Raw genomic sequence first — 15537 nt, 5'->3', positions numbered from 1 at the left:
CTTAAAAAGAAACTCATTATATTTCAACCAAATAGAACATGCATGCAAATAACCTATTATTAAACAATCTATCTTATCCTAATCAAGGAAAAATAACTAAATATCCTACTTTATTGATGTTAGGGAAGAGAAGTTACCTTCGAAAGTCAGGTACTGACCGACCTCCCCACACTTAAGGCTTTGCACCGTCCTCGGTGCCATCTGTCAGGAACAAAGGGGGGCTGGTAGCAGTATCTCCACAGTCGGGACCGTCATGGCTCCCTGTGCTGGTAAATGAAGTGGAGTCCGGAGTGTCTGGGTCTTTGTCAGGTCTGTGGTTTCCTGTGAGTAGCTCCTTGAGGTATTTGAATCGGCACTGGTTGCGGCGCTCTCGTAGCTTTGCTTTCTGTTCTTGCCGGTCTAACCTCTCCAGTATCTGATGGAGCAGTTGACTTATTGAAGGTGCTTGTGGTGTGGAAGGAGGAATGTCTTCAGCCTGTTCTGCAGGTTGGCTAGTAGTGGCTGCTGGAGGTCTGATATATTTTTTGTTAAGGACATACTGATCACTCCGTGGAAGCATGGCTCTGGTGTCCCTAGTCCTGTAGGAGACTCTGGCTGCTGAGATGAGATCTGAGACCAAGGCGAGAAAAGTTAAGTTGCCCGCAATTTGTACGTGTCCCATGGCATTTCGGATGTGTCTTGGTAGGTTTAGAGGCTGGTCTGTAATGATACACCAAAGTAGAACAGCCGTGTCGGTAGTGAAGGAGGACTCGTGAGTGCTCAAAAAGATGTAATGGGACATAATCTGTACCCATACTTAATCTTCTAAGGTGAGTGCTGAAGCCAAGATTACCTTAGGTCAGGAGTGTTGGTATCCATAAATCCATCGGCTGCCAGGTTGTGCTATAACTCTAAAAACGGCATCCCAGTCAAATTGGTATGTCTGGCACTTGAGTGAGGCTTCTTGAAAGGCGTCCAATCCTTTTGGAGTAGGGGAAAGATATAAAGCTCTTTGAATGGCCTCTTCTGTAATGGGGACTTGCTTCTGTAATGGAGTAGAATTCAACTACCCATGATAGATTAACCTGTCGCAGCTGTCTCTGTAGGAATCCCCATTGTCTTCGCTCAATGTGGGGCTCAACAAGTTCAGCAATTTGGGTCGGGAGGACGAGAAGGTGCTCATTGTTATAGTTCCTTTTTGCCAGAATGGGGAACATCTGCTCATAGTAGCGGTTAGTAAACCGCGCAGTGTCCGTTGCTGGAAACGCTTTCTCTTTTTCACCACTGTTGAAGATGGCTCTGCCACTAATGCTCTTTTTGTTCCTCTCCTTGCTGGTGGTGTGGGAGTGGCTTTCTCTTTACCTTTTTTGGTGGCTATCCTGAAAAGGAAAAAAGAAAGTAACTTGTAAAGCTAAGGGTTAGAGCAAGAGAGCAAACGGTAACGGTGGTAATCAATGCACTGTAAAGAAGAATATCGTTAACACATGGTCATGACTACATGTGAAAAGTCCATCAGTGAAAATATAGCAAGTGCAAGTAATGACAATTAAATACAAGATGTTTATTGGCATCCTGGCAAAGGCATGAGTAGCATACATCAAGCATTCAATGTCCAAGTTAGATTACCAAGTCTTTTCAAACCAACAATCTGTTTGTAAGTACAATTATATTTAATCAATAAAATATAAAAGGAGTTTTGTGAAAAACAAGCATTTAGAGTAGTAGAATAAAAGAATTCCAAAAACAATGCACAATGCCATACGGACTTTTTCACAAACACATAGTGTGCATGGTAAATATGTTATCAAAAGTATTAAATTGAACATGCAAGCAATCCCATAAAAAGTAATATAATTGTCAAACAGTTTCTTAATAATTCACAAGCATAATATAGAGAATAAAAACCCAAATAAATTTCTAACACCAATAAAAAGGGTATAAAAAGAAAAAGAAAAAGAAAACATAGATAATGAAAGGAGAAAGAAAAAGAAGAAGAAAATAAAAATAATAAATAGAAAAGTAAAGAGAGAAGAAGGAAAGAAAAGAACCTTCATGATGATTGTGAAGAAGAAAGAAGGGGGGAGAGTAAGTAAAAGGGAGAAAGAATAAAGAGGGAAGGAAGGAAGAAGAAAGAAAGAAGATGGGAAAGGAAAGATTAGGATTTGGGGGAGAAAAGATAAGATATTTTTGGCTGATCTGGATAAGCTGTGCGGCGCAGGCGACGCGGACGCGTGTAGCACGCGGACGCGTGTAGCACGAGGTCGCGCGGGTGGCACGATTTCTAAGTGATGCGGATGCGTGGGTCACACGTTCGCGTGATATGAATTGTGCTATTGGCACGAGAGCAGCCTCGCGTTCGTGCAACTTTCTGTTTCAAACTCAATTTGCCAAAATGTAGGGTGACGCTGTCGCGTGGTTGAAGCGATCGCGTGAGTGGCCATATTTTGAAAATGACGCGGACGCGTTCGCGTGGTAGGACTTGTGCTTCTAGCATGGTTCCAGCCCCATTCTAGCCTAACCTTCTGCCATACATCCATTTACGTCGATTTTACAGGGCCACACGTACGCGTGGGTGACACAGATGCGTGGGGAGGCTATTTCACAAATGACGCAAACGCGTCAGTGACGCGGTCACGTGGGCGTATTTGTGCTAAAGGCACGCCTCCAGTCACGCTTTCGCGCGACTTTCTGTAAAATTCTCTTCTCTTCCCGAGGCATATATGACACGGACGCGTCGGCGACGCTGTCGCGTCACGTGCCATTTTTTTTACATACAGTATGCAGATGAAGTTGCAACTATATGTACTACTAATGAGAAGAGTTGTTGAAAAATAAAACTAAGGAGAGGAAAAAGAACGATCATACCATGGTGGGTTGTCTCCCACCTAACACTTTGCTTTAACGTCCTTAAGTTGGACGCTCCACTAGCTCAGTCTCCTGCTGTTGGTGGGTCCTCCAAGAGGAAGATCTCTAGCTCCTTGTTCTTTTGCATCTTCTCACCATGATATAGCTTTAGGCGATGTCCATTGACCTTGATAAATTCAGAGCTTGAAGGATGACTCAAGTGAAAGACTCCGTATGGCTCAGCCTTCTCTACTCGATAGGGACCGTCCCATCTTGATCTCAACTTTCCTGGCATGAGCCTTAATCTGGAGTTGTAAAGGAGGACTAAGTCCCCAGGTTGGAACTCTCTCCTCTTGATGTGCTTATCATGCACAGCCTTCACCTTCTCTTTGTACAGCCTGGAGTTCTCATAAGCTTCTAGGCGAAGGATTTCTAATTCTTGCAGTTGCAACTTCTTTTCAGCTTCGGCTTTCCCAAATTCCATATTGCATTCTTTTACCGCCCAGAAGGCTTTGTGCTCTACCTCAACTGGGAGGTGACAGGCCTTTCCATAAACTAAGCGGAAGGGACTCATCCCGGTTGGTGTCTTGTATGCTGTTCGATATGCCCAAAACGCATCTTGGAGCCTAGTGCTCCAGTCCTTTCTATGAGGCTTGACTATCTTCTGTAATATATGCTTTATCTCTCTGTTAGACACCTCGGCTTGCCCATTAGTCTGGGGATGGTAAGCTGTTGCTACTTTGTGAATTATCCCATGATTCTTCAGTAATCCTGTTAGTCTCCTGTTACAAAAGTGAGTGCCTTGATCACTCACGATTGCTCGCGGTGATCCAAAGCGAAAAATAATATGGTTTCTCACAAAGGAAACAACAGTGTTAGCATCATCAGTACGGGTAGGAATTGCTTCCACCCATTTAGAAATGTAATCTACAGCTAACAGTATATAAAAGTGACCATTAGAATTTGGAAATGGACCCATGAAGTCGATGCCCCAAACATCAAAAATTTCACAGAAAAGCATAATCTGTTGAGGCATCTCATCCCTCTTGGATATATTACCAAACCTTTGGCAACGGGAACTAGATTGACAAAATTCAGCAGCATCTTTAAAAAGAGTGGGCCACCAGAATTCACAGTTTAAAACTTTTCTAGCTGTTCTTTGAGGGTCAAAATGTCCTCCACTCTCAGATGAGTGGCAGGCCTAAAAAATGGACTAGAATTCTGATTGAGGCACACACCGTCTAATTACTTGGTCAACACCACACTTCCATAAATATGGATCATCCCATATATAATATTTGGACTCACTTTTCAGCTTGTCTCTTTGATGCTTAGTAAAATTTGGAGGAAAAGTGTGGCTAACCAGATAATTAGCTACAGGCGCATACCAAGGAACTACTTCAGATACTGCCTGTAAGCTATCAAATGGGAAAGTATCATTGATAGGAGTGGAGTCATCATTAATGTGCTCAAGGTGACTCAAGTGGTCTGCCACTAAATTCTGGTTACCACTCCCATCCTTAATTTCTAAATCAAATTCTTGCAGCAGCAGTATCCAACGTATTAGCCTTGGTTTAGACTCCTTTTTAGCTAGTAAATATTTTAGAGCTGCATGGTCTGAGTACACTACTACCTTAGTACCAAGTAAATAGGCTCGGAATATATCCAGATAAAAAACAATAGCTAGAAGCTCTTTTTCAGTAGTAGTATAATTAGACTGAGCAGCATCTAAAGTCTTAGATGCATAAGCAATTACAAAATGATCCTTACCTTCGCATTGAGCCAGTGCTGCTCCTACTGCATGATTGGAGGCATCATACATAATTTCAAATGGCTGGCTCCAGTCTGGTCCTCTCACAATTGGAGCTTGAGTCAGGGTGATCTTCAGCTTATCAAACGCTTGTACGCAATCCTCACTGAACTCGAACTCAATACCTTTCTGCAGTAGTCTGGATAAAGGCAATGCTACCTTACTAAAGTCCTTAATAAATCTCCTGTAAAAACCTGCGTGGCCAAGGAACGAACGGACTTTCCTCACGGAGGAGGGGTAAGGTAAACTAGAAATAACATCTACCTTTGCTGAATCTACAGAGATACCAGTATTAGAAATAATGTGTCCCAGAATAATACCTTGTTTGACCATAAAGTGACATTTTTCAAAATTTAAAACAAGGTTTGAACTAACACACCTGTCTAATACTCTAGATAAACTATCCAAGCAGAGGCTAAATGAATCACCATATACGCTAAAGTCATCCATAAAAACTCCCATACAATTTTCTATGAGATTAGAGAAAAGGCTCATCATACACCTTTGGAAAGTAGCTGGTGCATTGCATAAGCCAAATGGCATTCTCTTATAAGCATAAATTCCAAAAGGACATGTAAAAGTAGTCTTTTCCTGATCTTCAAGAACTATATGGATTTGAAAATAACTTGTATAACCATCTAAAAAGCAATAATGAGATTTACCTGACAGGCGATCAAGCATCTGATCAATAAAAGGTAAGGGGTAGTGATCCTTGCGAGTGGCTTGGTTTAGACGCCTATAGTCAATGCAAACTCTCCATGAATTTTGCACTCTGGTTGTCAGAAGCTTTCCATGCTCATTCTTTACTGTTGTGACTCCAGACTTCTTGGGCACCACTTGTACTGGACTGACCCATTCGCTATCTGAAATGGGGTAAATGATATCTACTTCAAGTAGTCTGGTTACTTCTTTCTTGACAACTTCTAAGATGGTGGGGTTCAATCTTCTTTGAGGCTAATGGACAGGCCTTGCTCCTTCTTCTAAGAATATTCTGTCTTCACAAACTTGAGGGCTGATGCCTACTATATCCACCAAGCTCCATCCAATTGCTTTCTTATGCTTCCTCAACACACTAAGCAGTTGTTCTTCCTGTTGGGAAGTGAGCTCCCTTGCAATGATAACTGGGAACTTCTGCTTATCCTCAAGGTAAGCATACTTGAGGTGTGAAGGAAGGGGTTTTAATTCTAATTTCTGCTCATGGCTAGGCTCTGGACCTTCTGGAGCTAATGATAATGGCAAGGCATCCTCATTTTGTTCAGAGGATGTCTCTACACTTGGACCTTGCTCCATGTGCTTCTCTGCTATTTCCTCCTGGTGAACTGCAGCGACAGTTTCATCAATAATGTCGCACTTGAATATGGAATGATCTTTTAGAGGATGCTTCATAGCTTCATCCAGATTGAAACTCACTGCTTGACCGTCTATCTCAAAAGAATAGGTTCCTGAAAAGGCATCCAGCTTGAACTTTGAAGTCTTCAAGAAGGGTCTTCCAAGTAGGATGGATGATAGCTAGGGGTGGAAAAAGGCTAGGTGGCCTGCCAGGGGCCTGCAGCCTGGCCTGTGTTTGGCCTGGCCTGGCCTGGCCTGTGTTTGGCCTGGCCTGGCCTGGCCTGTTATAAAATAGGTACAGGCCCAGGCTCTTTTAAAAGCATTAATACATTAATAGGCCAGGCCCAGGCTTACTAATTAGCCTTATAATATATTATATATAACAATTTTTATTAAAAAATAATTTTTTTAAATAATATTTTTATTTTGTAAAAAAAAATTTATCAGGCCTTTTAACAGGCTTCAGGGCAGGCCAGGCTGAATAACAGGTCAGGCCTAGTACTTTATAAAGAGCCTATAACAGGCTGCAGGCCAAGCTCAAGCCAATCAACTGTATGACAGGCTAGGCCTGTTAAGAGCAAAGCCTGGCCTGGCCTGGCCTGTTTCCACCCTTAATGATAGCTTTCCTGAGTCATTTTGGGACATCTCCAAGATATAGAAGTCAATGGGAAATGTGAGCCCCTTAATGCTCACCAATACATCTTCAGCAATTTCAGCCACTGTAATAATGCTCTTATCTGCTAACACAAAACGAGCTGCCGACCTTTTTAAGGGTGGGAGCCTCAAAGCATCATATATAGACAAAGGCATAATACTAACACATGCTCCTAAATCACACATACAGTCAGAAAAATTACACCGTCAATGGTACAGTTAACCATACATGGACCTGGATCACTACATTTTTTAGGTATATTTCCCATTAAAGCAGATATAGAACTACCTAAAGGAATAGTTTCGAATTCATTAATTTTATCTTTATGTATGCACAAATCTTTCAGAAACTTTGCATATTTAGGTACCCGCTGAATAACATAAAAAAGGAGAACAGTTACCTCGATCTTTTTGAATATTTCTACTATTTTGGGATCAAGTTCCATCCACTTTCTGGGCTTCCTTGCAAGTTGTGGGAAGGGAATAGGGGGCGTTGTTTGCAGCTTCCGCATCCCTTGGTGTTTCATTTTGTGGTTGAGTTGTTTCTTCTTCAACTATGTTCTGTATGTCCTCTTCCTCTTCAACATCTTCCACTTCCACTATATCCTCAGCTGGGACGTGTACTGTTGGACTTGGCTCCTCTTGGTTCCTCTCCTGCAATGTGGTTCCGGATTTCAGAGTGATGGCATTGATGCCACCCTTGGGATTAGGTAGAGCTTGAGAAGGAATTCCACTGGAGCTTGAAGGTTGATTTGTGGAACTAGGTGATGAATCTAACCAGGAGACGAGAGCTTGTAAAGTGGCAGTCAGACCATTTAAAGTAGAATTCAGCTGCGTATGCATGTCTTGTTGTCCTTGTGCAAGAGAACAGAGCATCTCGTCATTTGATGAAGAATTAGAATAAGTGATCTGAGGTACTTGTGGTTGGTTGTGCTGTGGTTCTTGAGACTGTCTTTAGTGAGGGGTTCTGTAAGGTTGGTTCTGATTCTGCTGTCTGTTGTTGTTATTGTTATTCCACCTCTAGTTTCTATTGTTGTCTCTGCCTCCTCTGTTATAGTTGTCCCTCCAACCATGGTTAGAATTGTCTCTCCAACCTTGGTTGGAATTGTCCTGCCATCCATGGTTATAGTTGCCACCTTGGTTGTAGTTGCCACCTTGATTGTATCCTTGATTTGGGCGGTCATAGAAGTTGTGAGTGGCTGCCACTGTGTTGTCTTCCTGTTGGAGCTGCGGATATTCATCAGTATAATGACTATAATCAGCACAGATCCCGAACACTCTTTAGGGAACCAACTATTTGCTTTGTTGTGGCGGGGGAGGCTGAGCTTGTTGCGTTTATTGTTGATTCAACTGCATCTGTTTCAGTAGGTTGGTCATTTCACATATACTCTGGGTCAGAGCAGTAGTCTCCTTGCTGGAAGAAACTTCAGCAACAGCTTTTGAGTGGTTGTGCCTATGCCTGTGATTCCTAGTGGACTCAGCTAAGTCGCTGATCAATTGCCATGCTTCATCTTCGGTCTTGTACTTTTTCATAGAACCATTACTATCACCTTCCAAGGTGGTCTTATCCTGAGGCTTCATGCCTTATGTGAAGTAGCTGATCAACACCATCTTGTTGATCATGTGATGGGGGCATGCATCCAGGAGATTGTTGAAGTGCTCCCAATATTCGTAGAGAGTCTCGGATTCGCCTTGAATAATCATAGAAATTTCTTTCCTCAATCTATCAGTAACTTCAGCTGGAAAGTATTTCTCCAAAAATTCTCTTCTAAGCGTATCCCAGTTAGTAACAGTCGCTTCAAGTTGAGTGTAGTACCATTCCCTTGCCTTTCCCTCAAGAGAAAACGGGAAGGCGGTTAATAGAATAGGAATTTCATCCGCACCATGACGCCTAATAGTAGAACAGGCAGCTCTTTTGGGCCTATTATCATATTTCACTACTACGGCCGGATGGATTTGAGATTCGTCTGTGATGTGTAATCATTTGTGGTATATTAGGTGGGTTGAGTACCATCCATATAATGACAGAGGCGAGAATAGGCTTAGACATTACAGGCATACGTTGAATGGGATCGACATCCTCTATGTAAGTGATAAAGATCTAAGAATTATAATTTTATATTAATTAACTTTCAAACTTGTGTATGATGCCTCTTGCATTTTGTGAACAAGTTGACTTGATGTCGTACGTTGACCTACAGCTGCAGGGTGTAGTTCCATTAGGGATAGCTGAGGCTGAAGCCTCTGCAGTAGTTGTATGTACACTCCTTTGCTTCGCTATCGTCGAGTGGCATCAGAGCTCCTGCATGTGGCACAGGTGGATGTCTCGATGCGAGGCCTCATGGACAACGTCCTGGTCCACGTGGTGGTAGGAGAGGTCGTGGATAGTAGGATAATTTGGAGTTTTACGCATATAAATGTCTAATGTACAACACTAACCTTTGATAAAATGTTAATTTTGTTGTTATTATGCATATCATCAGTTATATTTATGTAGTAAAGTTTAATCATGTATTCCAATTTCAATCATGTCGACTAGACGATGCCCCACCATCATCAAGAGCAGTACTTGTCCTACGCGTGTAACTGACTTAATGACATGATTCGCACCTCTTCTCCCTGCTATGATCAACATTATCCATGTTGATACAGATCCTGGAGCTGATGGGGTGACCTCTCTTTACTCTCATCATCCTAGAGTTGGGTTGAATACGGGCCCGTCATAGGATGGCTAGTCATCCTCGTGATCTATGGGTCAAAACTTTAATCTGTAAACATTAAAGACCGACTCCAAACGATACATGGGATGAACAAATCGCTTCTAATCAAGTCGTGCATAAGAGAAAGCTACATGAACATGATGGCAAGGAACATGAAGAGCCTACAAATACCCACAATCACACTTTTCCTTAGACAGTAGCACTTGGTAATTTGGTTGCCTGTACCCTGGCACTACTGCTAGCTCTTCAACCGTGAACGTAGTCCTCGACCGATCAAATTGATAAACATTCATAGTATTGACATGCTTTGAGTTGAACTCTATGGCCTTCGTCAACGTCTTTGAGAATTTAGCGCCGACTTGAAGCTGGGCAAGGGCCTCTAAATCCTTCTTAGCAAAAAGTTCACCCAAACAAAAATAACTTGACTTAATAAGAGCAGTGATGGGCAAATTATGAGAACCCTTCATGACAACATTAATACACTTCGAGATGTTTGTCATCATGTGACCAAACTGATAATCCTTATCTGCATTCTGCGCCCAATGTGAACGAGGCATTTCTTTGAGCCAATTTGTAATTGCGATATTCTCGGCCCTCAAACGACCAAAATAATACGTGAACTCCCGCTGGGACTTTGAATATGCTGCATTAACTATAACCTTCTTCAAGTCCTTGTTTTTAAAGTGACTTATGAAGTTGGTAGCAACGTGTCTTGTACAAATCGCTTGGAAGGCATGCAGTGGTTTCTATAAACTTCTATCGGTGTTCAATGCAACATCAATTGATTTGTACCTGTTTGAAATCACTAAGATACCAGGTTGTGGTGTGAAATGCTATCGCAAATACGAAAGAAAAAATGGCCAAGCCTTCTTCGTCTCACCTTCAACAACGGCAAATGCAATAGGCAATATGTTTGCATTTTCTTCTTGAGCAATAGCCATAAATAATGTGCCTCCGTATTTACCATATGAGTGGGCGCCATCGATGGAAATAAGTGGCTTGCAATGCTTGAAAACCTCAACACACGGTAGAAACGTCCAAAATACCTAATGAAACATGACAGTGTCAACTGAACCAGGCCAAGGCTGTGTCACAAGTTGCATCCAAGTACTTAAATACCCATCAACAGTTAGCACATATAAATGGTAACTTTATATATAACTAAGGATAGTGTAATGAATCTTACTTGGTAAGTGCATCTACATAGTGAATAACCAACGAGGAAGTTCGTTGTATGACTCCTCCCAATTGCCATATATTCTTACAATGACTCTCTTCTTTGCAAGTTAAACCTTTCTGTATGATGTCTTGTAACTGAAGTAATTTTCCACACATCCTTGCAGAACCCTTATGCTGATTGTTGGATCTGCTTTGACCATTGTGAATTTGTACTGAGCAACCACCTTCGAATCCAACTTACGATGGTATTGGGCCATGGATGTTTGCATGCAAGTATGAGGACCATTGTATCTCCTAACCTCCCATTTTTCTTGCTTTCGGCGATATGCTATGCGTATGTTCCAAGTACAACTGGGTCTAAACCGGATACACTGTACATCATACTTCAACAGGTCATTCTCTATTATTTTATACTTCACAAACCACAGCCCTCATGATGCTATACCTTTTAACTGCCAACATGACTTCCTCCTTGTTTTCAAATTGTTGTCCAATCTCGAACTCATTGGTTGGATCCTCTTCAGGGATACCATGGGTAAATGACCAATCCGAAGTCATTGCATCGAGATTCAACTTAGAGAAGTGATCTGGTCGGTCATATGATTGATAAATAGCAGGTTGTGTCAAAGCAATTTGTATATCACCATAGTAGTTTATCTTTTCTTCTTCATCACCCTCATTAGGAATTACCGTTGATTCATCATCAGCATCGTCTCCGTCATCCGGGTTAATTTCATTGGGATCCATCATCAGATCCCTGATAATAGAATCCTCATGACTTTCAATATTATCTTGCATCATGTCAGCATTAGGAAGTTTAACGTTTGACCCCTCTTGACTACCTTCAGATGGCATATTTAAATCAACCATCATCCTTCTATTATTTCTTCTAACAACTTCACTTAACGGACTATCATCAACAATATCTGTAGATGATCTTCGTCCACCCAACTCAACTAGAAATACGAATAATTCCAACAGATGAACATTTTTCCATCGGTTGTGCCACGACCTTATAAGACGTACGTCCTCGTCGTCACGTAATCGATACTTAATTCAAAACAATAGAAAAATTTCTCAAAATCGTGGTCTGATAAACATAATAACAAAATAACAAAGACAACTGTAATATACCTTTTATAGAACAAATTGTTATCTACTTCTATCGGATATCTGTAATAAAATTTTTCACTCTTTTTGTGTCATACTGTCCAACGAAATGCAATATCAGATTCTTCAACGCTGTTAGACTGTTGACTTTTGGTGTCATATACGTAATTATTGATTGCACAGACTTAAAAACAATAGAACCTTCTTCATCATACATTATTTCACCATCATAATGAATGGATAACAATAGATTTGTTGACATTGTAGAGAAAAAATGCCAAGATGAGAACCAAAGAGAAGAATGAACTGCTGGTATTGAGCTCAGTTCTCCACCAGCCAAGCTTTTATTTGGTGAACCTAATATGAAGTTCATCGGGAGGTTTGCGAACTCTATGAATATAATGGAGTTTATTGGGGGTGCGACGAACTTGCCTAAAATTACAAAAAAAAACGTATCATGGTATTTAAAGTTGAAATAATTTACTTTTGGAAATAATATTTTTATCTATTAAAAAAAATCCTAAAAAAATATTCGATAAAAAAATGTACGTTTTAAATTTTATCTTTAATTTAAATATTAGAATGTCTTTTACATATATTTATTTTATTTTTTCTAAAAGACTAAAATATATCTCATCCTTAAATAAAAAGAGTGAAGCTTAATCACTTCAAGAAGCAAGATATACATTGGTCAAAAATCATCACACAAACACAAAATCTAATTTATAGTAAGTTCCAAAGAAATAAACATATTATTGTGTTGATCATTTAAAGTCTCCGAGATAATACCTAACAATTTAGCCGAGAATAAAAAATTGAATAATTTTAGGAATACAACTTTTTTTCAATTAACATCGATCATTTTTTTAAAAATTATATTGTTTATCTTTAATTCTAAAGTTTATATTATAAACTTTTAATCTTAAATCTTAAATTATAAACTCTAAACTATAAATGTTTAAATAATTAAAATTTTTAGAATTAAAAAGATTGATATTAATTAACTAAAAATTAATACCGGTACATTCTCTACAAAATTTTCAAGATCTTTAATTTAACGATTTTGGTTAGTGTACGAAATAAACTACAAGAGCGGCACTATGACAAAGATATATCTTCCAACTTAGATTGTTGTTATTCTTAGTATTTACACATTTGCTACCTGTTGTTACAAGCAAACATATATATAATTAACATGTAGAAAATAGAAAAAAAGTTATGAATAAAAATTCCAAAAATTTGGGGACTCCAAAAATTTAGTAGCTTAGAATTTGAGAATGTAGTCTACATTGATTCCTAATGGCAGCAACAACTGCTATATTTGATCGTTATAGATGACGTGATGAAGAGGGAGGGAGAAGAATAGATCATTCGTTTTGAAGAGAAATATATTAAGGAGGGAGTAGAGGCTTGCACGAAGAGTTTAATTGGGAGATTGTTGGCGGAATATCAATTTAGTGCAAGCTCTGTAGAAGCTGCATTTTATTCGATATGGAGACAACCTAAAGGATTTCGAGTGATGGATCATGGAGGTAATTTGTTTCATTTTTTTTGAAAAGGAGGTGGATCTGTTGAGAGTGATCAAGGGTGCTCTATGACTTTTCAAAAACTATATTTTAAATCTAAAAAGGTGGCATGACGACATGCCTAATATTAAACAAGAGTTCTCTTACGTACTGATTCAAATTCAAATATGGGGGCTTCTAGAGAATCGCAAGACAATAGAACTGGGAAGGAAGATAGGAGAAATGATGAGGGAAGTTATCGACGTAGACATCTTTATGATGAGAGAGAAGGAGAAGAGAATAGTGAAGATACATGTAATGCTGGACATCACTAAGCCATTAAGGAGGACAGTTAAGATTGTAGACAACAATAATAAGGTGATGGAAATACAGATTAAGTATGAAAGGATAGGTAAATTTTGTCATTACTATGGTTTTATTGGCTATGAAATCCGTGGTTGTAGCAATTACCTAGAGAACTTTGTGGCTGGTGTTGAGGAAGAGGAAGGGTGGGGAGCTTGGTTGAGGGCTAATTTGGTTGGAAGAAGACTCAAGAATCAAGAAGAAAATACTAATCCAAATAGCCAAAAATCAGAAGATGGAGGGAGGATGAGAACCAAAATCCATGCCTATATGCTTGTTGCGAGAGTTTGCAAACCTCTCGATACAAGAAAGGAGTTCCTGGATTAGGGAGGAAGAGAAAGAAGTGCAAAGTTGATATAAGTATTCAGAGAAAAATAAAACAAAAGAATAGGTCCTGGTTATAAAGGAGTGAAGGACACAATGAACCAGCTCAAGGAGATGACAATGAAAGAGAAAAAGGGATTAGATTAAATTATGTGTTGTGGAGACAAATTGATAGAATTAGAGGTTTGAATTCAATCTTGGTGGCTGGAAATTTTTTCATTTAGAGAGGTTTTGGAGCCTTGGACTGTTGAGGAATGGTATATATTGGCGTGTTCCGAGCATTAGGGAGTAATCGACCAATGTATGATTTTGGTTTCTTGTAGATAAAATATAATGTAACGTAAAAACTTAGACTAGAAGACCATAAGATAGGAACGAACTGAATGAGTTATTGATGAATTATGTATATGGTATATGATGTGTGTATAAAGGATAAATGAAATTGTATGTGTTGGATTGTGACGTTGATGAGTATAAAATAAACATGATTGTTGATGTGTTGAGAATTGATGGTGAGTTTGTGAAATTGAATTGAATGGATTGGTTGGGAGATGTATGATTTGATTTTATAAACGGTTTCTTATTAGAGTTAGTTGATTTTGGAAAAAGATTTAATATTAGAATTGGTTTGATTTTGAAATGCTTTGATACTAGGAATGATTTGAATGACTGAGAGGTGTTTGGTTTGATGGTTGGGACCCTTGAAGCGTGGCAGAAGCTTGAGTTTTACGAGAGGTGCTGTCAAATTTTTTGAAGAATTCTGAGAAGTTTTATTTTGGTTAATTTGGATTGAAAGAATTATTTTATTTGATTTTGATTTAATTAAGAAAAGAATTAATCCTGTTCGAGTTTAAAAGATTTGGTTTTGAAATGTGATTGGTTATCGCTCCCTTAAAGTTTAGAGGCATTGTCGAGGGGTTTAACTAATAAATAGTTTTCCTTTGCCTTTTGAAAAGAGTTTAAATTCAAAAACAGTTTTGAAGTTAACTCGAGGAATATGTAAATGAATGAGATATGTGACCCCGGATAAGAGGCAGTGGAATTGTCCACTTGCTCGGAGAAAGAAAATCGAGTTTGAATTATGAAATTGAATAAATATGATAAACGAGGCTTGATTGTAGTTGATTGATGATGAGTATGTCTGTGTTTTCTCTCAGGTTCTAAAGGTGACAGGGCACCTATCCCCTCTGATGGTGACAGGGCACATAATTCTTCTAATAGTGACAGGACACATAATTCCTCAAATGGTGACAGAGAACGTATTCCCTCTAATGGTATTATTGTGTAACAGAGAGACAGTGTTCGGATTAGCTACCGAACATGTCGGGTTTGACTATATAATCGACAAATGAGCTCATTAGACAGACATGTATCATATGGATTTGTATGACTTGTTTTGTATATATTTGTTTTGGATTGCCTAAATGCTTGTCTGTGACTAACCGCTATCTGCTTTACTTGTTGTAACTGTATCCTATCTGTGTTTTCTTTGTCTGTATTGTATGTCTATGCAATTGAGATATCCCTCATGCTGGCTGAGGTGAAGCTGGGGGTTGTTCCACTGGTGATTCGGAGGACTGGAGGAGAGTGAGATTGAAGTGTTAAGTTATATTTGGATTAGAACCTGAGTACCTTAGATAGTTTACTTGATTTCTGATTTAAAGTATAACTCTTAAGTTTTGAATCTGGGTATCGAAGTTTAGAATTGCTTCTGGCTTTT

This window comes from Arachis duranensis, chromosome 3 (genome assembly GCF_000817695.3).
Source record: "Arachis duranensis cultivar V14167 chromosome 3, aradu.V14167.gnm2.J7QH, whole genome shotgun sequence".
Lineage (NCBI taxonomy): Eukaryota > Viridiplantae > Streptophyta > Magnoliopsida > Fabales > Fabaceae > Arachis > Arachis duranensis.
This window is presented reverse-complemented; position numbering follows the sequence as displayed.